Raw genomic sequence first — 21,996 nt, 5'->3', positions numbered from 1 at the left:
AAATTTTACAGTTTATATACTTCTGTGATGCTGTTGTTCTTAAAATTGATAAGAAAAATCAGGAAATTTACATAATTCCTGTGAGTTTCTAGGACAAATGAGTTTATGACTATAAAATATCTTGTAATCTAATCTACAGAACTGTAGGTAAATATAATTGGGCATTATTATTGTTGTTGTCGTCTTTCTTGTTTTGTGAACAGTGATAATCCTAAGAAAATCAAAAGTTAGCTGTGTGCCAAGTTCAAGTTGAGAGAGCAAGAGAAAGACAGCTGGGCGGCTGCAGTTCACTTTATGGTGGGCCCCAGGAAGCTGAGGCATCTGGTCACCCAGCTGCTGAGCGGCTGAGTTAGGAATCAGACTCCTAGCTTTTGTTCCATAATCAAGACATGCCCCTTGAGGCTCAGCCATAAGAGCTTCGCTTTGACCCTCAGAGCCCTGCTCTTTGCTTGGATGGTTCACCTCTATGGACATTCTCCCACTCTCGTTCTTATTGTTCCTTCCCTAGCCCCTGCCCTGCCCTGATTGGTGAAGTTGCTGCCAGGGACCAGGAGGCCACTCTCCGAAGTGTTTATTATAAACAGGGGGAGAAAAGTGGGGAAGGAAAAGTGCCAGAGGAGTATCTCATATCTAGCTGCCCAAGGGAATCCACTGAACACCCATTACATATGCTGGCTAAGCTTCCATTGGTCTTTCCCCATTACAACAATGATAGTCTCCAAGTATATATGGGTCACATGTTGTGGAACACAGTGACAGTGGATAATGGTTTTTATGGGAAAATGCATTCTGAGATGGAAATCACCAGTTTAGTAACAAACATTTAGGAATTAATGCTGTCCGCAAATTCAGGACTACCTTTCACTTATGCAACAGTTACAATTCCATAGCCAGAAATGCTGACATCCCATTAAAGAAGGGCAAGAAGCAATGGGTAAAGCACCCTAAAAACTACAATAATCTTTAATGCCGAGAAAGGAGCAGCAAACATTATAAGAACAACATACAGCAAACTTTGCCAAATAATGGGGAGTTACGCATGAAGCTTGCTTCGTGAGAAACAATAGATTCACTTAAAGACAACTCTTAGGGATATTTTCTTTGGCTTTGTGAAAAATTCTGGACTTTTCTACAACCATGTCCCAAGAAATGTACCTCATTAAAAATATGAAACTAGCTGGAGACAGTGGCTCGTGCCTGTAATCCCAGCACTTTGGGATGCTGAGGTGAGAGGATCCCATGAGCCCAGCAGTTTAAGACCAGCCTGGGCAACATACAGAAACCCAATCTCTACCAAACAAAAACAAAAACAAAAACAAAAACAAAAAAAACGCAAAAAAACATGAGGCGTGTTGGCGCATGGCAAGTGCCTATGGTTCCAGCTACTCAGGAGGAAAAAATATATATTTTTTGAACTATGTATTCAAATAATTTGTATTGCTTTATTATTATTATATAGTGATACATAATCAGTGAAGAAATAATTAAAACAATAAAATGATTAAAAAGAAAATAAAGGCCAGGTGCGGTGGCTCATGTATGCAATCCAAGCACATTGGAAGGCCGAGATGGGAAGATCAGTTGAGCATCAGAGTTTGAGACCAGCCTGGGCAACAAAGTGAGACCCTGTCTCAAAAAGAAAAAAAAAAAAAAGTAGAAGAAAGAAAAAGAAAAAAGAAGAAAAAGAAAAAGAAAAATTAGCCAGGCACGTTATGGTGGCACACACTTGTAGACTCATAGTTCTCCCAACTACTGGGGAGGCTGAGGTGGGAGAATGGCTTGAGCCCAGCAGTTTGAGGATGCAGTGAGCTATGGTTGTGTACTGAACTCCAGCCTGGGTGCCAGAGTGAAACTCACTCTCCAAGGGGGGGAAAAAAAAAGACAAGAGAAGTAAACGAAATATGACCTAAATAAATTTAATGACCTCTTCTAACCTTTTGGAGATCATGTATAAACACACCACATATATGTTTTAATGAAATATTGAGTCATATTGAAATATGGCAGTATAGTCCGTTTTTTAACTTAAATATAGTACAGATCTCTTTCCATGTCATCTATGGTATGACAATTAAGGTGGATGTATTTAGTATTTCATTTTATGGCTGACTATATTTTATTTCACTAATCCACATTTGACAGTCAGATTATTGTAATATTTTCACAACTTTATATTCTCATAATTGAATTGTTGTACTAAGGCATATTCATTTCTTTTGTATGTGAAATTTATCAGATACTTATATTGTTTTAAGCAAGCTTTATGAGATTACTTTTCTAGGTCTACTGGTTGTCTGTAGTTTCTAAGACCAAGTTGACTGTATTTCTAGACAAATCAGATAATGTGATTTCAGAACACCTGATTATTTCAGTCAATTGAAAGAAGCAACTGGTCAACCTAGTGCATAGTATTATCTTTTTTTTTTCCTCATAAGTAAGAAGACACATAAAATTCTTAGGATAGTTTACAATCTCATACTGGTTTACATGAGACAGAAAGTGCTAACTGACAGAAGACCCAAGTTGACAGCCAGCTTTCATTTCTCAGATGCCATATGAAAAGAATCCCTTATATTAATTTTCTCAGTTAAGTCCTACAGTTCTCTATTAATTTCTCAATGAAATCCAGAGGACTAAATTAACTGACCCTTCAACTATCCCCGGCAACGAATCATTAGCTACAATGTTAATAGAGACAGAAGGAAATATGATATTACCTATAGTACATGAGAAATAAAAATTTGGTGAATGGCATTGAAAACAAAATTGTATTTCAGGACCTATTCTATTTTATAGAATCCTTCTTCAGCAAGAGCAAACTAATGGAACTGCATATTAGAACTACTGGTCAGTATTAATTTAGCTAAATTAGCATTCAAATATGCTAAAATGTTCACTCTTCAGCCTTCTGGGCCATAATTTTCAAGATAGATTGATATGATAAAGAAATGGTGAATGGGGATTAGGAAAGGTGAAGTGAAAAAGTTATTATAATCCAAGATTGTGAATAAATGTTTATAGATGATCAGGATAGTTTTACATAGGCCTCATCTGATTAGATGTGAATCTATACATAGCACAGATCTGTTTATATTCACATGAAGGAAGAAAAAAAAGCTGGCATAGCACCAGATGTTTAATTTGTAGCCATCATTATTTTCACAATAACACCTGTTGAATCAGAGATACTGGCACCTGTTGATTTTGCCTGTGCATCTATTTAGTGCTTTGTTCTTAAATGTGAACACAGTAGGGTAAGAGCCATGTTAATGAATCATGATATATATAAATAATGAAAAGTTATCCCTCTAGAAGTTTCCAATAAAAAAATAAATAAAGCAACTTGAGGACCTCTGTGTTCTTAAATGTGAACACAATAGGGTAAGAGGCATATTAATGGATCATGATATATATAAAATAACATATAAAATAATGAAAAGTTGTCCCATGATATATATAAAATAATGAAAAGTTGCTCTAACAAATAAATAAAACAACATGAGGACCTCAGAACAGCATTAGGATGAATGTTTTAAGAAGTTCTGATCAAACCAAGTAGCAGTGCCTGAGCACATTCTGACTTCTGGACCCTGGGATCTGTATCCAGCACGATGGATACTGAGCAGTACTTCTGGGTGTGATTTCTTGGCCATGTAGGCTATTGCAAAGGGAGAGAATTTCATTTAAAAAGGTCTGTGTGGTGTTTTTGTATTTAAAGTGCAAACATTTTAGATAACTTATCTTGATTTTTGGCTTTGATAGGGGTTTGTGGGGGTTGTTCATTATTGAAATTTGTACTTAAGAATTTAGGACATTCTATTTATTATGTGTTTCCACAGCTAACAAGTTTATTATTCGAGATGATTACTCACAATACTTACAAAACAATAAAAATCAGAATACCATCAAACACAGGTTACTTTTGAATAAAGAACTTGGAAGTAACGAAGTTTCTATTTTAAAAATCATTTCCTGTACTTTCTGTTTCCTCATTAAAAGTATTAATATGAAACTTCAGATGAAAATGCTTTGGACCATCTCTGACTTAAGGAGAGATGCAAAGAAAGAAATTTTAGTTTCCAAATAGTTACTTCTTTCCCCTCTCAGTCAGGCATTATCAGAATGTTTGGTACCACATTAATTTTAGGAGACAGAAAATATAATGGCCATATAGTCTTTTGACAATCAAAAGTATTTTATCTGAGGTGGTGTGTAAAATACTTCTAAGTAATTACGAAAGCTTTCCTAGTTATAGGACAAGAAATGAAACCTGTTTCATCTGTCTTGAGATAATCGGCTTCACACTAAGAGGTTTTCTCCTTGCCTCCTCTTCCCTGTTTGCTTCCGATGCATCCCAGCAGCTTCAGCAAGCTTTGCAGCAGTGTTGTGGCAGAACCCCCTGGGACACTTACGAAAACCCGGGTGGCTGGGTCCAGTCCCAGAATCTGAATTGGCAGGTTTGGGGTGGCCTGAGAATCTGCATTTCTAACTAGGGCTCAGGTGATACTGATGCTGCCAGTCCTGAGACCACACTTTGAGAACCGCTGTTGTAAGGTCAGTTATATATATTTTTATCAAATGTTTTATTTCATTCGAAGCTATATGTAGCAACCTCATAGTTTTAAGATTAAGTTGATAGAGCAGAAAGAAGAAATGATGGTTGCTCACTTTGGTACCCATTTTACTAGTGAAGTTGCAAATCCCCAATCTATGTCACTCCTGATAAGTGATTTTATACAAATTGGGCCATTCCCTTGAGAGCTTCACTTGAAAAAATGACATGTGTGACAATAAACCTTCATAAAGCATCAGAAGGAGGGGGTCTTGTTTAAGAAATTACAGGACAGATACATAGTAAGTACCTAATGATTTGCTGAATGAATATATAAAAGAATCAATTATATCCTTTCAAGTTTATATATTATAGTTACTTGCCATTTTCAACACCAAGTTCATTTTGAGAAGAAAATTGAGAAGAAAATGATTTTATGCACATAATTCTCTCCCTTACCTATCATGTTATATCTTATTTTTATCTAGATCTCCATGTGTCTTTTTGTCCTTAAGAAGCTTTGGAAGCAAGGAAGAGCAGAAATCACCTCCCCATTGGATAGATGAAGAAAGGAGCCTCAGAGAAGAGATTCGGAGGTTCTCCTAAGGCCACTAAGTAATAAATGATGACATGAGAGTAAACCAAAGCCTTCCTGTGCCAGGGTTGGTGTGGTCCTCTCTGATGGGGGCTTTAACATGTGGGGCCAAGGACAACAAAGGAACAGCGGTCTCCTTGCCAGTAACCAGAAGGACTCAACTGTCAGGGCTGCAAGAACTTCTCAAGGGCCCAGCTCTCTGCTGGAGTGGCAATCAAGAAATTGAAACACCTGTGAAGCCCCACCTCGCCGAAGAACCAGCACACCTGTCGACCACTGTCTTTCCACATGCAGATCCAGGAAGAAAATCAAAGCAAGGAGTGGGGAGAGGCTGTTCTAGGACTGTGCTGCTCCCCTGGGTGCACAGCCCCTATATCTTCCTTCCCCCATGTGTTACCACCTTCCCTGCCCATGAACTGAAGGCTATCTCCTCCCTCTCCCTCTCTGCATCTTAAAGCTGAGCCCACTAACATAAAGCCTGGACAATTTGATCTGCAGTGAAATCTTGAAGACAGAGTCTGGCCTGCCTCATTAGAATCCACATGTTATTGAGCCTTACCCATTGGTGCTGGCCCTGGCACACAGAAGGCAACTTAATGCATACTTGTAGAATGAATGAACATTGTCCGGAAGACACACCAAGTCAAGGGTCGTTTGACATCTAATGTTCAAAAACTATTTTGTGCACCTACCATTCAGTGGGTACTATCCTATTTATTTAGGATATGCTGGTGAAGCAAATGGATTCATTCCCGGCCCTTGATATATTTTAGCAGGGGATACAGACAAGTAGTTGTCATGCATGTGATGGTATGAAATTCAACCGATGAAAAGTTCTTACCACCTCCAGGCTCTGTCTTGCACAGAAGCACAGCCTATGCTAGAGCCTTCATGTCCAGCAGACTTTGCAGTCTGGACTTTTCAATGTCTAGTGTGAGCTAAGATTTGGCTGCCTTTCCCCACTTCCTGCCCCATGTAGCCCTCTCCCTGGCCTCTTTTGGCCCTGTGTATGGAGTATTCCTGCCTCTTGGCATAATTCCAGTCCTATGTAGTGACACCTGCATCGGTGAGTGGCTGTAGCAACTGTCTAGGCCTGTCTAGAAATTAAAGCTATAACTCTAAACTTTGAAAGTCAGGGAAGCAGCAGCAGCCCTTCCCCTTCAGGTACCTACCAGCTATCCTGCTGAAGATACCTGGATTTGCATCTTCCCTGCAATCTTCTGGATGAGATAGAAGCTATGACTGATACTGAGCCATCTAAGGCATCAGTCCCCAACCTTTTTGACACCAGGGACTGGTTTCATGGAAGACAATTTTTCCACGGACTTGGGGTGAGGGGGATTGTCTCAGGATGATTCAAGCACATTACATTTATTGTGCACTTTATTCTATTATTGTTACCCTGTAATATAGAATGAAATACTTATAAACTCACCATAATGTAGTATCAGTGAATCAGTGGGAGCCCTGAGCTTGTTCTCTTGTGACCAGATGGTCCCATCTGGGGGTGATGGGAGACAGTGACAGATCATCAGGCATTAGATTCTCATGAGGTGCATGCAAACTAGATCTCTCACATGCACAGTTCTCAATAGAGTTCATGCTCCTACGAGAATCTAATGCTGCTGCTGATGTGACGGGAGGTGGAACTCAGGCAATAATGTGAGCAATGGGGAGCGGCTGTAAATACAGATGAAGCTTCACTCACTCACTTACCACTCACCTTCTGCTGTGCAGCCCAGTTTGTAACAGGCCACAGCCATGGACTAACTAAAATTGTCCCTAAGTGGAGGTGAGGGTTTCAAAGGCCAATGCAATGTGTTGAATGCGGAAGCACTGCAGGGTCTGGATGCTCAAATAATTGTTCTTTTTCTCAATTTTGGAAAGAAAGTTGTCAATCTAAAAAGAGCGGTGTTGAAGAACCTGCTAATTAGATTAGCCATGCTTGGCTAAATGGGAATGTTATAGTACTTGTTTTTTTTTTTTCTTGAGTAAAATCATACTTTGGAAGTGGCTGAGTTGCAGAAACATCTGGGGGCGCTTTATGGCGTTAATAAGAAGTTTGGCCCTTGATGCAAGGTTAATTTATTTGGGATGAAACCGTAGCTAGTTCAACTTCCTATCATGCTCTCCAGAAAACCCCACGGCCTGGAATCCTCCAGGCAAAGCTCATTTACATTTTGTATCTCCCTATAGTCAATTCTGAAATTCCAGTGGTCATGTTCAGACATAACTTACTAGAAGAGTCATTTCATTCAGAAACGTCTTAATTTTAAATGACATCTTGAGTCTCCACATCTGTGCTATGGAGACTTCTTTATTTTGACGTGCTTATTCTGGTTGAGTACATTTAGTGTTTAAAAATGCAATTCAAAAGTTTAAAACTATGGTTTTTTTTTTTTCCATTGAGTCCCTCTGTCTGGACAAGGAGGACTCCTTTTAATACCCTTTCTGGTGCTGCAGACATTCAATTTCTACTTATAGTGTTTGTGGATGGCAATGGAAAACGTATTTCCTGCTGAGCCTGAACTGGAAATAAAATTTTTGAGAACTTTGGGAAAAACTGGCAAAGATTCCACCAAGGTGTACATCCAAGGGGGCTGAAAGAGTTGCAAATATCCCCCTGGGATGGGAGTGAGTTGCATGGTAGGAGGAGCTCCAGTTGGGGAGCTGATGGACCTGTGTTTAGAGTCCCACTCCACCACTAATTCATTGTGTGATTAGCCCCTCCATAAAAAAGGGGAGATTATATGGGGTTCCTGCTTGTTGAGTGAAGATTAGAGTCTGTGAAGGGCTTAGCACAGAGCCTGGCCCATCACAAAGACTGGATAAATGGAAGTACTTATTGTTACCATTCTCTGTGGGCAAACTCCAGGACAGATTTGACCTGATTCACCTGGGGTTATTCTAATTTCTGTGCTGAGGAATGAGGTGCCCTGTAGAACTCGTGATTGAAGTAAGTGCTTACACTATACTGACTGGCTCACAGTGCTAGGTCACTGGGTGAAATGCACTTGGAAAATCAAGTGCTCCCTAGAATTCTAAATAGTGGGGGGAGGTTTGGGAAGGAACTAACTAGAAAGTGAGATCTCACAAGTAACAAAATACCCCAGAGAAGTAAAGGCTAGATCTAAAATCAAAGATACATTCTTTCATTCAGTAAATATTTAATTACTTAACATGTGCTGGACCCTGTGGGGGATATGTAGATAGTAGATTCAAAAGCTACCATCTTTACTAACACTATTCTTTCCTTATCTGCAACTGAGCTCAGTTAATTTAGAATCCCCCATTTCTTTTCAGTAGCTAGAATGTGGGTATGATGGTCAATTTTTGAAACTCATTTAATATTGTCCTAGAGCTAACTCAGCTACATCTGCTGTATTCAGGCATGTCTAATTCACTGTCTGTGTGCAGGGGATGCCTTGGGCACATTGTCCAGATGTATGGGACTGGACACCCCAGAAGTCTTGCTTCACCTAATCTTTGAGTGAAAGTGTTGGTCCTTATTGCATGTGGTGCAGAAGTGTCTCTGGGGCAAAGAATTCTCCTTCCAGCACTGTTAATACACAGTTAGACACTGGTCCTGAGGTCGGGCTGTGAGCTTATTCAATCTCCAACTTGGAAACTCAAAGCATCATCTTGAACTTGGTATGTAGGAAATATTCGTTGTTGGTAATAAATGTGGAGAACGGTATAATGGATTTGAGATGTCCATGAGATATTTAGGTGTGCATGCCTGACAGCCTTATAAAATGTGAGCCTGTAGCTCTGGAGAAAAGCTAGAGATGAGAGATGAACAGGTGGGAAGTCATCTGTTTAGTGGTAGTACCTAAAGCCACAAGAGTAGGAGAGATCACCAGTGGAGTGTCAGGTGGCTAGCGGATGGTGTGATGCCCGGCCAGGCTCCACAGTAGAAACTTAGCTCCCATCTGTAGGGTCACCCCTCCCCTGAATCTGCAATTCTATCTCCTCTCAAGGAGGAATGGGAGCAGTCTTCTGTGTACTGCCTTTTTGCCTCCTCTTGTTCTTGGTGAAGTAGTTTGCTGGAGTTCCAGTAATTAATTCCCATTCTTGTCTACTCTTGCCTGAGGTTCTTCTCCATATGGAGTGGCAGGTGACTGGGGAAGTGCTCAGTAGTGCCCTGGGAACTTGAGTGACCACACAACATAGTATTTTTGGTGCCTGAGAGCACATACTAGTCTAGTATCTAAATGAGACTTTGGAGTCAGATATAGATGAACAGTTCAGCTTCAATATCCAAGTCTATACAAGACAAGATGGTGTAAACCCAAGGGGGCCCAGAACTGTGGAACCTGTAGTTGAAAGGTTGAGATCAGGGGAGAAGTGAACTCCTTGGAGATGGTTCTTCATGTACATTCTTCGTCTGATTGCTTGGATTCACCCTGAGACAGATGTTCTTGCTGAAGTTCTAGCCTAATTCTCAACCCAATCCCCTACTTCTTTGACTTCCCTACCATATCTCAGTTTCCTCCAGAGATTATGATTGTAAAACTCTGGTCCCCATGGCGATTTTCTGCCCCTTAGTTTCCAGACCTTCCTGGAAATTACTGCCTGCCAATTTAGGCTTTGACCTTGGTCTGTGCTCCCCGCTCATGGACCTTGCTTAGTTTCATCTGTTGCATTTCCATTGTCAAGGCCTCACCCAGGCCTAGTCTCTGTTTCTGGGACATCCTCTGGAATGGCAATCCTGGCACCGTGAGTGTATCACATCTTCTGGTGCTTGCTGTATGAATTTAAATTCCATCTTCCACTTCGTATTTGGAGGTCCCTGTCAGCCAAGGACCCTTATCTTTGTTGAGAACTGCTGTGTGTGTGCTTAATGTCTCAAATGCCTGCAAAGTAGAATTGTAGTTCTTATTTTATAGGCCACAAAAGAAGGCTCAGAGAGGTTCAGGAGCTTGCACAAAGTCACAGAACAGGAAGTGGTGGGTGCTAGGATTAACTGTCAGATTGGTTTGGTTCCAAAGCCCATTCTCTTTCCATAACTATGGGTGGCTTTCAAGGAGGTATGAGGAAGTAAGAAAGGTAAGAAAGACAGTGGTCAGGAAGAGTAGACCAGGAGTCTAAGATCTTTACAGTGACACAGTTTGTGAGTAACTAACTTCAGGGAGGTGGGCTTGTTAATAAACAGAGTGGAGAAAAAGGAGAAAAGGGAGTTGAGGGACTCCCTTTTGTCAGCATGAAGCTTATCATAATTAACAAACTCTGCTCTTCCAGATTTAAAATCAAGATGAAATTAATATTTCCTTTAGAAATGGGTGCTGTGGGCCAGGTGTGGTGGCTCACGCCTGTAATCCCAGCACTTTGGGAGGCTGAGGCAGGCAGATCACCAGGTCAGGAGCTCAAGACCATACCGGCCAACATGGTGAAACCCCATCTCTACTAAAAGTACAAAAATTAGCTTGGTGTGGTGGTGCGTGCCTATAATCCCAGCTACTCGGGAGGGTGAGGGATGAGAATCACTTGAACCCAGGAGGTGGAGGTTGCAGTGAGCCGAGATGGTGCCACTGTACTCCAACCTGGTGACAGAACAAGACTCTGTCAAAAAAAAAAAAAAAAAAAAAAAAAAAAAAAGAAAGGAAGGAAGGAAGGAAGGAAGGAAGGAAGGAAGGAAGGAAAGAAAGAAAGAAATGGATGCTGTGCTGGAAAGATGAATATTGAATTCACTTGACTTGGGGACACAATCTTGTTACTTCCGGGTCCTGGAGGCACACATTCTATGCATATTTGTAACAGATTCACACACATGATTGGGCCAGTAATCTTGACCACAACCTCCAGGAAGTATGAACTTAACATCTGTGAGAAAAGCACAAATATTGCTTCTCTGGTTAGCTATGAATAAAAATGGCTCCACTTTGCTAGAAGTTCCTGATGTAACACATCTTAATCCAAAATACGGCTCCCCCTTACCCCCAGTATATGGAGAATAGCTAACATTCTTCCTTTTCCTCTTAGAAGGCGGATTAGTACCACCTGTCTCAGCTAACGTTCATGGGATTCAGCAGGAAAAACAGTATTATGAGGGGAAAGCTCCTTTGAATGCAGTATTTTAGGATTATTTCTTTGGTTGCTAAACTGCTACCTTTGTATTCAAAGGTGATGAGACATTTTCTGGCTGAGAGACAGAGACGTCTCAGAAAGGTGTCAAGTTAAAAGAGGGCTGATGAAAAGATTTGAGCCACAGCCATAGGAGGAGGGTAAGCGATTGATTGCAGGAATTGCTTACATTTTCTTTCCACTGCTACAGTTGAGGGAAGGATTGTGGTCATCACCTTGCTGCCCCACCCCACCCATTCTTCTGTGGAAGGTATTACCATGGGCCTTCCTTCCAACTGGATCGTTGCCATCCACCCAGGCTGCTCAATGATTTTCTCTGATTAGGGAAAATGTGGAAGTTACCGTGCCTCAAGGTTCAAAGAGCTGTCTCCTTTGAACTAGGAGTCTCCTTTGAGTTGGAGTCCTGCAACTCACTCTTGGCTTTGGCATTCAACGGGGATGGTATCATGGGCTGGGCATTAAACATTTTGTTGTCTGCATTCCCCCCCCCCCTTTTTTTTTAAATGAAGGTAATTTAATTCTCTTGCAGGAGAGTTGGGAAGATTAATGAGTCAATGTTTGGTGAAGTGCTTTGAGATTCTCAGATGAAAGGTGCTACATAATAATTACAATAACACTTTGTTCTTACATAGTGCCTTTCTTCTAGGGAGCTCAAACTGCTTTATAAAATTATTTCACTAATCCTCGCAGCATCCCTCTATGGCAGGTAGTAATTATATCCCCCCCATTCTCATATCAGCAATCTGGGGCACAGAGAGGCAAATTGACCAGGCCAAGGTTACACAGTAGGTCACTGATAAAACCATCAGTTGAATTCAGATCTGATTCATTCATTCGTTTGTACCCTCATCCACCAATATTTACCCATGATTATATGTCTGACACTTGAGCTATTGGATAGAAGAGGATGTGATGCAAAGTTAAATGAAATACATTCTCTTTGAAGAGATTGAGTTAGTCCAGTTGAACAAGTGCATAAATCATTATAGTAAAATATAGCAATCATATTATACAACGGATTAATAGAAACAAACATGCATCTAAAATAGGCAAAGAGAAACAAGAAATCTTAGTTTTACTAAAGAGATGTCATATGAGTGAGCTTTCTCTTGAGCGATGAGTTCACAAATAGAGAAAAAGAAGTTGAAGAAACATGCCTCCGATAAGAGAAGGAAGGACCATGATAAATGCAGGGAGTGAGATCTACTGGGCATAGTGGGAGCAAAGGGTTTTTTTAGACAGGGGAGTAGGCTAAGAAATTTGAACTTTATGCACAAGACGATTGAGAAGCACTGGAACTTGTTCAAGTAGAAGGAATGAGGTCAGCTTTATATTTAGAACATTAGCTCTGGTAGTTGAATAGTAACAGGTTTGGATGTGGAAGACATGAGCCCAGAAACCAGGAAGACAGGTCTCTGACTCAAAGTCCAGACCAGTGATTCTTCTCAACAGTTTTATGAGCTGGAGCTCCAGTGTTGTTTTGAAATTCTGCATGCGGCACTTCATGAAAACAGTGACAACAATGGTCTTTCATGGATAGTCCATTTTCTCAATTCAAGAAGCATAAAAATTGAAAAAAATTATCTATAATTCAGCTTTTCAGTAATGGTACAGTGAGCAATTGTCATTCTTCTGCCCTGAAATCCATCAGGCAAAATGGTTGAGTCTACATCAATTACCTATTATAATAGAAAGTGGCCTTTGTTATACTATTTGTTAAGTATCTCTCCACATTAGATACATGAGAATGATCTTCAATGCAAAAGTACTCATTTTTATTTCACGTGATAAACTAGTCTGTGATTAGACGTATTTATTTTTATTTTTGCCCATTATTGTTGCTATGGAGTCAATTTTAAGAATGATTTCTTGATCACGTGTATTTTTTTTTCTTGTCAAAATCTCTATTAAGTGTCTGACAGAGAAAATATTCAAATCACTTTGCCTACATTAGAGGTTCTCAAAATGTTTCTCAGGTATGGATGGCTGCAAGCCCACAGGCTACCTGTTGAAGAGGTAGGTGCACTTGGTCCTCAGAATGACAGATACTCAGTACCAGATCTCTTTATCTTCATTATTCATGGATAATAATGAGCTGGGAAAAGTCACGATATTCTATGAAATAAATCCTGACACATGGCTGGTTAAGCTATTCTGCACTTTGTGGACATACAGTAAATGCTTCTTGACTACCTGGCAATAAACTCATTTAGCCTTTTTTTTTTTTTTTTTTTTTTTTTTGGTAACAGTTGCTTTATAAAGAGTACATTATCTTTGTCATTGAGTTTGCTGAGTGAATCAGTTAGGTTAGGCAAGGTTGTGCTGCAGTAATAAACATCCCTAAGTGTCAGTGACTTTAACAAGAAAAGTCCAGTTCTAGCTCATGCATTGTAGATCTGAATGTCTCTCCAACATGCTATCTTCTAGGTGATTGATCTGAAATTCACCTTCCTGTCAATATGCACTTTAGTGATTGCCAAAGCAATAAAAGAAGGAATTCAAACAATGGCAGTTGAAATCTTCTAAGAAGTTCCACTCCTCATTTCTACACACATTTCATCAACCAAGGCAAGTTACTTTTTTATTATTATTATTTTTTAATTGAGTCTCACTCTGTCATGCAGGCTGGAGAGCAGTGGTGTGACCTCAGCTCACTGCAACCTCCCCCTCCTCGGTTCAAGTGATTCTCCTGCCTCAGCCTCCCAAGTAGCTGGGACCACAGTTTGTGTGCCACCATGCCCGGCTAATTGTTTTGTATTTTTAGTAGAAATTGGGTTCCACTGTGTTGGCCAGGCTGGTCTTGAACTCTTGACCTCAGGTGATCTGCCCACCTCAGCCTTCCAAAGTGCTGGGATTACAGGGGTGAGCCAATGTGCCCAGTTGCAAGTGACAAGGAATTACAATCCTCTCATGTGCCCTCAAGAGGGGAACAATATATTTGTTACAAGTCTTTTCATCTGCTCTTTGAAAGTTACTATTTTGTTCTTTGAAAAACATCACATATTCATTTACAAAACTTGTATTTTAATATTTGAAAATCAAGTAATTTATTCTTGATGGCATAACTGGAAGAAGTATTGGTATCATTAATCCTAATGCTTAAATATAGCCTACAATAGGAAACTGTTTATTGGTTAGTATCTCTCACCTAATAGCAAGCTTTTTAATAGTGAGAAAGGGTAGGAAATAGGACTGATATTTTTTTCTGCATTCTCACCACCTAGAAGAAGGGCTGACATAGAGCAGGCACTAAACATTTTCCCATATATTGTGGCATTAGCAATTTTTACTTCATATACATTTGGAAGAAGATATAGACAGGTAAGCTGAATTGACTTTCCTCTAAGGAGAAAAAATCCTATTTTGTTACAGGAGAAAATATTTCAAAATAATTTCTATAGTTGGACTTCTGATGTGTTTTCTAATTATACCTTAAGAAAAGCTAAAGTATCTAAGAAAACACAATAACTTTTGGAGATATTTTTCTAACTTTAGAAAGAGTTTTGCTTGGAGTAGAGTGAAGTTCACTGTGCCTGACATGGTGGGGAGATTACATGGAAATCCTATCTTGTAAATGAACTCAGGTAATCAAGTAAAGGAAATGCTAGACTTCCTATGAAGAAGTGTATTCTAACTCAGTTTCTTAGGGATCATTAATAGAGCTGTTTTTCAGTATGTACTCAGGCATCTTAAGTCCATAAAAAAGCTATACTATAGGCTGGGGGCTGTGGCTCAAGCCTGTAATCCCAGCCCTTTGGGAGGCCAAGGCAGGCGGATCACAAGGTTGGGAATTCGAGACTAACCTGGCCAACATAGCAAAACCCCATCTCTACTAAAAATGCAAAAAAAAAAAAAAAGAAAAAAAAAAAAAAGAAAAAAAAATTAGCCGGGCATGGTGGCACAACTGAGGCACGAGAATTGTTTGAACCTGGGAGGTGGAAGTTGTGGTAAGCTGAGACTGTGCCACTGCATTCCAGCCTGGGCAATAGAGAGAGAATACGTCTCAAAAAAAAAAAAAAAGTATCTATACTATCTATACTATAAGAAAATTCTTTAGCTTTAGCCCACTTGTCTTCCCCTTGAATTTTATTTGCATATTTCAATTCCTTCTACTATACTTAAAATACTTCTTCTTCATTGGCAAAAGCATGCTTTGAAGGTTTCCAGCATGTTCATCCCTATTAGTTGCTATCCTTACTTGGGGTCTATAATCTTTCCTTTGTGCCCTTTGTGTGCCATGACCTTCTGGTCATCCACTGGTATATTCAAATCATTCTGACACAGAGAGCATTAACCCCACAGTTCTGTGGTGTTGGTTTGAGGTTCTTTGTGTAAAGCATGAATAAAGTTGATTTTTCCACTACTTTAGAACATCAATATCATAGATTCATTGGATGTACTTGTATCTGCATTTTAGATGGTTTGCTACTAAAGTCTTGCTGTTTAAAAGGAGCTACTGTTGGCTGGGTGCGGTGGCTCACACCTGTAATCCCAGCACTTTGGGAGACCGAGGTGGGTGGATCACGAGGTCAGGAGTTTGAGACCAGCCTGGCCAACATGGTGAATCCCCGTCTCTACTAAAAATATAAAAATTAGCTGGGTGTGGTGGCAGGCGCCTGTAATCCCAGCTACTCGGAAAGCTGAGGCAGGAGAATCATTTGAACCTGGGAGGTGGAGGCTGCAGTGAGCCAGCATCATACCATTGCACTCCAGCCTGGGTGACAGAGCAAGACTCCGTCAAAAAAAAAAAAAAAAAAAAGATGGCTTTTCTTCCATTGACTCCATCCTTCATTCTGATAGTACTTTAAATTACAAAAGAATAGATTACTTGCAACTAGAGATTTTTTTTTCTTAAAAAAAAATTTCCTTGTCCTATTATTTCTTTGTCTGTACTGGTGGTTACACCAGCTTCCAGTTTAATATCATTTGCACATTTCATTAATATGTTGCTTACTCCCTCTTCGAGATCCTTAAAAAAAAAAAAAAAAGGAGCTACTGTTGTGGGTTCCATGGTAGGTCAACAGGTTCCTTCTTGGTCTATCTCGGGCTTTAGGGAATTTTCATTCTTTACTTTTTCTCCTGGACCCTAAAAGGAGGTAAGGGTCATGGCAGGAATTAGAAGACAAGTGAAAGCCACCTTTTATTAAGTAGACATTAAAGATAGAGGGGTGAAATCAAAGATTCCAGGGATGCTATGCTTATACACCAGGTCTGCCATTCCAGCTCCGTGCTTTGTGTATGTCATAGCATATAGTTCAACGAAGACCAGTCCTTTGAAGAACTCAAAGGGTAAAAGGCAGGAGTTCTAAAATGCAAGGTGTTTGCTTGTTTAAAGTTTATTGTCAATATGCCTGAATATCTAAGGGATGGCCAAGAGTGTTGGCATGGGAGTAGAAGTGGAGGTGGGAAAATAAGACAGAATGGTTTCAAGAAGTTATAGGCAGTCAGGGGACTCCTACTTGAATCTCAGAAGGTTGTCAGATGTTGCCTTAAGGGCATTTTATTTTAGTTATAGGTTTGGCAGAGTCATTTCAGAGTTGTTTCAACTTTTCTGGGAGAGTGAGGAATAGGGAGACATGGGGAAATAGAAAAAGCTAAGGAGTCAGGGCTTCACTGCTTTTTTGTTTTTATTTTTTAAAAAGACACATTTTTCTCTTTTTCCAAATTAATGTCTATTTGAAAACTTTGGCTTCTGGGTGGAGCCCTCTGGATCTTGTCTAATGAGCATCCATGTATTTGAAGTGCTGTCAGCATGCACACAACTTATACTCTGCCTTTTGTTTTACTGCATGTTAGTTCACATATTCTGCATGTCAATATTGTTCAGTACTAGTCATTTTTAATAGCTGTCTGTGTTGTGCCTAGTTAAGCTACTACATTTGAGTTGGCCTGTTCCTAAATTTTTACAGTTGGTGATCTTTCTGATTTTAAAGATTGTATAAACTTACATAATGTAATGTAAAGTGTTTGCGTTGGTATCTAAATTAGATGCTGGCTAAGGGTTGCCCTCTTTTCTTTCGTTTTGGTTCCCAATTGGATGCAGCCCCCAAACTTTGAGATTTCTGACTCCCAGCGCTCATCTCCAAAACTATCAATCCCAAGAAGGTGATTTTCATATAATAATTTTCTGCTCATAGTTTTAACCTCTTTTGGTGCATTTCTATTATTTCTTTGTCCTTACTGGTGGTTACACCAGCTCCCAGTTTAATATCATTTGCACATTTCATTAATATGTGGCTTACTCCCTCTTCGAGATCCTTAATAAAGATGTTAAATTAGATTGTATCTGACATTGACCCCTGGGGCACTGCAATACTTTAACGATATCCCGTTTTCCTGTCTGCAGTCTATAGAGTTCTTGCAGAATGCGTGAGGAGCAGCTTCAACCTGGGATAAATCTTCAATTTTAATTCCAAAGCAGAAGTCAAGTCATGTGGTTTGGGATAACTTGACATTGCCAGAACATACTTGTAGTTGCTAGGAAGTCATATTTTAGCAATTAAGTACAGGTTTGCCAGAATTCTATGTCAGATTGCCAATCTGCTGACAATCACGAGATAGTCACTCTGTCCTGCTTACTGCATTTCAGTCAAACTGAGAAGGGTCTTGTTTAAAAAAAAAAAAATGAAACTAGGCTTTTTAATTTCAAGGCTTGCAATCACCTTTCACCAGGTTTTAAACAGCAAGCTTCTTCTGTGTTTCAAAGCAGATTTGTTAAAGGAACGGTTATACCAGCTCACCAATGTAGGCAGAGTTCAGGGACGCATATCAAGTGACCCACTGAGAGTCCAGACATGAAAGCCACTTTCAAATTTCAAGAATTTACAGTAAGTTCTTCTTTCAAATTGGAAACATTTATTTTTTTTCTAAATAGCAAAGATATAATAGCCTATGATATTTTTGGCACAGAATTTAACTCTCTCATTATATTTGGTTAAATCAGAGAAATCTATATATTTATATCAGATGCAAAAGTTTTTCAACTAAATTGTAGAATAATATCTTAAAAATTAGGTTGTATTATCAAGTAAACTGCAATGTCTATGAAATGCAACAGACTATGGCTAAATGAAATATGTTCTTTAATCATATACCTGTAAAGTCTTCTAAGTCCCTCCAAATTATCAACTATCTTAAACGTCACGTTAGACATTCTCATCAATTTCTCTTGTTCTACCTGAAAGTAAACTTCCTTAGCTTTGCAAAGATTTTGATCTCCTTTTGGACGTACATATTAAGACAATTCCTTAGATTTTAACAGAAAGGGAATGATTAAAAGGACACACATAACCAGAACTTGAAACTGGCCCAGTAAAAACAATTTTTTTTTTCTTTTTGGAACTGTAAGCATGACTAAAAGTGAATTTTGGCATCAATCACAGAAGGTTGTGTACGTTCTACAAGGTGATAGAGGAAACGCACACATGTGGGTGTCCTCCCTTCCAAAGGGTTTTTTCATATGTGTGTGATTCATTGTGTCTTGGAAAATACAGTTTCACTCAACTGGTTAATTGCATTTGGGAACCTGAATTCTGAAGCATCCCAGTGAAATCTCAATGTCACTTCTACTCTCTCATTGCCCTACCCTACCCCACGAAGAATGACTGACCCCACTCACTTTAAGAAGTAAACAATGATTTAGGCAGGTCAGCCCAGAAACCAAAACAGATTAATCTCTATGTGTAATGAAATACTTAAACTAGTGGCGTTTGATTGGGTTGAGATTTGGTGGTAGAATTTAGATAGTTCTCTCAATTCCTGACTTCTATTTTGGGTGAACAATAGGATATCAGAACATTATGTTATATTCTCCTGACCTCAAGGATCTAACAGTTTAACTGGCAATATAAAGATTGTGTAAGGAGTTAGTATCAGATGAGATGATGCACAGTTTGATGTAAAAGCAAAAGAGAGAAGGAGGCAATCAGTGTGAGAGGAGTTACTGTTTCTGGGGCCTGGCCTTCGGCGCTTGAGTCTCCTCCTCTTACGCCCTTTTGCTGCTTCCAAGTCTGTTTGTTTGTCTAGAGTCTTTTCCCTTAAGCTTTGTGTTCTTTTATCCAACTGCCTACTAAACAATGCCCCCTTAAAACCCAGGAAACCCACAGGGCCAACCTGGTGATGGGTCTTTCTGTTTTACTCTGTGCTGTGCTTAACACACTTCCTAGAGTAATCTAGCTTCAGCATGGTATACTCAAACCAGTCATCCTGCAAACGTAGCTGTAGATGTTCTGGCTTCCGTGTGCTGCCGAATCTTTAGCCAGTTAATTTTGTCAAGCACTTTTGATTAAGCTTGTAATACAAGGTAGACATTGACAGCTGTTCTAGAACCACTCTAGGAATCATCATGCTCCGTTGATCTTGTCACGTCATTCCTCCTCGCAAAAATGAGATGTTCCTGCTGTAACTTCTTCATTCTTCCTTCTCTGCAAGAGCAAATGCCAGGCCCAAATATTTCCTTCTTGTTTCTAGAGGTGGACAAACACTTTGTACACCAAGTCCTGAGGAAACAATGCCTAGATCTAACCTCTTACCCAGCATATGGGTCAGAGAATGGGAAGAACCAAAGTGAGAGCATTGGAGAGAGGCTTTCCTCTATTTTCCTATAAAGCATGGCTGACTTTCTTCCTTCAAGTGGTGTTTGCTCACTTGTCATAACTGAGCAGAGTGTCATAAGCCATATTTTTCTCAGATCTTCTGTTTATACTACTTCAGTGCTAGAAAAGGTACTTGTATTTAGGGTTTGGTATATAATAAGTTATTTTATGTGGGGAGTATAATGTGGTTCTAATAATCTATTTAGACTGCTTTTTAGAATGGATAGTGTTGCCACTATTTAAATGTTATTCTAGTCTTTGAGCCGAAATGCTTATTAAAGTATGCAAAAATAACTTATCCAGAGAATTCCTTAGACAACCAATAGGCACATATTGAAGAGAAAAACATTGTTAAATTACTATTCTCTTAAGTTTTTTGGTTCACAACGTACCTAAATAACATCTTCCAGCTTGGAATTAGAATGAAATGCAAAGCTTGGCATTGTTTTTGAATGCGTGCTGCAGCAGACGGAGATCCATGATAGAAATAGAACAGAATTTTGCACACACACATGAATGCACCCCATGCACATGGGCATGTGGATGTATCAATCACTCTCCTGCACATCTCACCTTTGGCAAGGAACTGAATCTCGGCATCTTAGTTTCTACATTTGTTCAATGGGCTTTATCGCACTTAATTTGCCTACCTCATAGAATTTCTTTGTTGATCATCTATAAAAAATGCAAGTCAGGCCGGGCGCGGTGGCTCACACCTGTAATCCCAGCAATTTGGGAGGCCAAAGAGGGCGGATCACCTGAGGTCGGGAGTTTGAGACCAGCCTGACCAACACGGAGAAACCCTGTCTCTAAAAAAAAAATTAGCCAGGCTTGGTGGCGCATGCCTGTAATCCCAGCTACTCAGGAGGCTGAGGCGGGAGAATCGCTTGAACCTAGGAGGTGGAGGTTGCAGTGAACCGAGATGGTGCCAATGCACTCCAGCCTGGGCAACAAGAGTGAAACTCTGTCTCAAAGAAAAAAAAAAAGGCAAGTCAGGTTGTGTCCCTCTCCTTTGTTGAAGCTTTCCATGAATCTTTTTTTGGCTTTCTGTGAGTCTTTGAACAAACAAACGTATCCTTACGATGACTTCAGGGCAGCACATGATCTGACCCTGTTTCTCTCACTAGCCTCCTCCTTAATAACTCCTCTTGGTAATGACTTCTTTTTAGCCCCCACTGGCTTTCTTTTAAAACCTTGAATTCACCTTAGCATACCTTTCTAAGAGAGGCCTTCTGACATCATGATATCTGGAGCTAGGTTCCCGTCCTCTGTCGTGCTGGGTAGGCACCCCTATCATTCCGCGCTAGGTCTGGTCTTGCCTGACATATGCTTGAAGAGCCCCTGAATGCCTCCTTCACCAGACTCATTTCAGTTGTGAGCCATTTAATTCTTTATCTGATTAGATGATATTAAATTAAGACTGATCTTTTCTCCAGACTCTCATCCCCATCAGGGCAGGGCTGAGCTCTGACTTGTTGACACAGCCTTCCAGAACCTAGTAGACTACCAGACATGGAACATTTCCTAGGTGAAAGAAGGAAGAGAATAAGATGATGCCGGTGATACCTGGTGTAAAACGGCGAACACCACTTACACGTAAAATATTAATTTCATGTATTTGAGCTGATCAATCACAGAAGCAAACATATATATGCCATTTTCGTAAACATTTTTACAAGTAGAGATTAACCCATGGGCCAGCAGGAAGACTCTCTCAGGCAAGAAGTTAAGGAATTGTAGCACAATTCTCCATGGTTTTGGAATATGATGTCTTTTTAACATAAGTGCCTCAGTGTTCTATTTCCAAGGAAACTCATCAATCGTAAGTGCCAGAAATGAAAGATTTATTAATAAAAAAGAAATTCAGGTAATATGTATCTTTACTATTACAGTAGTCATGTTTCTTATTTTGAGGCCAAATGCCTTCTCCAACTCTGTATTAACATTTTAAAATAATATTCATTTGCATTTTACTTCTTGATAGCGCTTAACATCTGAAGGATTAGGAAGGAATTGTTCTAGCTGATAAGTATTGAATTAAACTTGGAGAAACATTTTTTATCTGATGACCTTCATCATGGTGAATCTGTTTAGGTTTTAGTGCAAATCAAATTTTTCAAAGTACTCTAGAGAGAGGTAAGGAGATAGGGTTTTTATCTCTGTAATAAATT

At 39.7% G+C, this 21,996-nt stretch overlaps 1 long non-coding RNA gene across 1 annotated transcript in view; it reads left to right on the top strand.

Moving 5' to 3' along the window:
* The window catches only part of LOC144329733 (uncharacterized), a 47,534-nt gene that overhangs the window by 14,028 nt on the left and 11,510 nt on the right, over positions 1 to 21,996 (top strand). Inside the window, exons 6-7 of the long non-coding RNA XR_013395358.1 lie at positions 11,271 to 11,371; positions 13,208 to 13,247. This is a non-coding gene — a long non-coding RNA (uncharacterized LOC144329733). The remainder of the gene's footprint in view (positions 1 to 11,270; positions 11,372 to 13,207; positions 13,248 to 21,996) is intronic.

Source organism: Macaca mulatta, chromosome 7, assembly GCF_049350105.2.
Source record: "Macaca mulatta isolate MMU2019108-1 chromosome 7, T2T-MMU8v2.0, whole genome shotgun sequence".
Classification (NCBI taxonomy): domain Eukaryota; kingdom Metazoa; phylum Chordata; class Mammalia; order Primates; family Cercopithecidae; genus Macaca; species Macaca mulatta.
The sequence above is the reverse complement of the archived record's forward strand: the minus strand, read 5'-3'. Positions and strand labels throughout refer to the sequence as shown.